This window comes from Muscardinus avellanarius, assembly GCF_963383645.1.
Source record: "Muscardinus avellanarius genome assembly, chromosome: Y".
Lineage (NCBI taxonomy): Eukaryota > Metazoa > Chordata > Mammalia > Rodentia > Gliridae > Muscardinus > Muscardinus avellanarius.
The window spans coordinates 5,489,681-5,491,560 of record NC_137809.1 but is presented as its reverse complement, the minus strand read 5'-3'; the positions used below and the strand labels follow the sequence as shown (position 1 = coordinate 5,491,560).

The 1,880-nt window shown below is 41.5% G+C and overlaps 1 pseudogene across 1 annotated transcript in view; it reads right to left on the bottom strand.

The window, feature by feature from the left end:
* The window catches only part of LOC308279520 (ADP-ribosylation factor-like protein 5A), a 556-nt pseudogene extending 380 nt beyond the window's left edge, over positions 1-176 (bottom strand). Inside the window, exon 1 of the transcript in view lies at positions 16-176. The product of the transcript in view is annotated as an ADP-ribosylation factor-like protein 5A (transcript). The remainder of the gene's footprint in view (positions 1-15) is intronic.
* Between the last annotated feature and the right edge of the window lie 1,704 nt (positions 177-1,880).

The window sequence follows — 1,880 nt, the reverse complement described above, 5'->3', positions numbered from 1 at the left end:
GGAAAAGTGTATTATTAATTCTACATTACTTCCTATTGTCAGGGATGTATGTACAACTTCATTCATAAAAATTGGTAAAGGATGGTAGTTTTTCCTGCATTATCCAACCCAACAATGGTTACTTTGTGCCCCTGGTGATTGAACAGCCTCCAGCTCCTGGTGAAGAGAATGTCCATTCTTGGGCAGCAGACCCCCTCCAGTCAGCCAGCTACTCAGGCTCAGGCAGAGGGGGAGAGAGGCAGGCATTGGCCTCCACTTCAGGTCCTGCTGCTCCCGCTCCCGCTGAATGCCCACCCATTTCCAGGGAAGACAAGGGAGGCCAGAGCCCAGGGCACATTTTCATGAGCGAGGCCTGACACTGCTTCTGGCACTCACTTTGCCTCAACTGGCTTTTGCCGCCATGTTGTCTGCAAAGAACCTCGTCACCATCCTCCCACAGTGCCTCACAGGTGGCTGCAACAGAGGGACCCAGTTTCTTTACTTTCAGAAAACCTTTAACACTTGTTTTATAAGAATTTATAATTTTATTATAACTCTCAGGGATTTTGTTAATATTTTGGGTATAAAAAGAAAGAGGGAGATTATGTCCCTTACTCCATGCCCTGTGTCAGCACCATCCCATACTCAAGAAAGCAAAACAAAATTTTACTCAGAAGTCAGGGAAGGGTCTCAGTTGACACATATCCTCTTCCTACTTATGACTTTTTCTCTGGTCCTAGGGATTAAAGCCAAAGCACTCTAACTCTGAGTTGCATCTCCAGTCCTATTATATTTATTTGCTAATTTTTCATTTAAAACAGGGTCTCACCCAGGCATGGTAATCCGCATGCTTGTAATCCCAGCATATGGGAGGACTGTGGTTCAAGGACAGCCTCAGCTACTATTTAGTGAGGCCCTTTGCAACTCAGTGAGACCCTGTTTCAAAATAAAGAATAAAAATATGGCTGTAGGTATAAATTGGAGGTAGACCATCTCTGGGTTCCATCCCCAATAGCATACACACACACACACACACAAACACACACACACAAAAAAAAAACCAGGGTCTCCTTAAATTCCTTAGGCTAGACTCAACCCTGTGATCCTTCTGTCTCAGCCTTTGGAGTACCTATTTTACATAATATTGCCAATATGGCTTTGTGTACTACATTGACCCCCAAGGATGACCTTGTTTATTAGAGACTCGGGACAAAGTGTGGTCTTTGGACAAGTTGTGAACATTTGTATTTAGCAGAAGTGCACAATCTACATTTGAAAAGTACCCACATTTATGAGGCTGGTAGTCAATGATGGGTATGATTTCCTTAGGACAAAAAAAAAAAAAAAAAAAAAAAAAAAAACTAAGACAGGATATACAGCTTATACCTCTGTACTATAGAAATATGGGTAGTTCTTGATACCTGAAGGAAACAACCTAAGACAGGCACAGTCTTCTTTTGAATATAATAAGAAAGGGGGAGCTGTGGGGAGTCATTCAGGTCTTCCCCTTATCTTTACTAAAAGCATATTTCTGACTATCCTTCCTCCCAGAGTCAACAAGGTTTGGGTTCATGGTGGTTTCAAATTAATTAAGACTCTCTCAGAACTAATGATGTTATTGTTCTGTCTGAGCTAAGACTAGGTTTGTGTTGTTTGTGTTGCACCAGGGTATTGTTTGACTTGCCCAAACTTTGGACTTGTCTTTCTCGTCTGGGGTAACCTAAAGCTAAAAACTATAAATATGACAAGATATTAAACCCCAGGATCAGCCAGTAGAGATATCGACCCAGGAGTGGACTGGCGATCCTTTCATGTTAGAAATAAATAATATTTGGAATTAAATTCTTAGAGTTATATTGTTTCATCCTTACTTCTCTCTTCAGAACTCATACTTTTGCAGG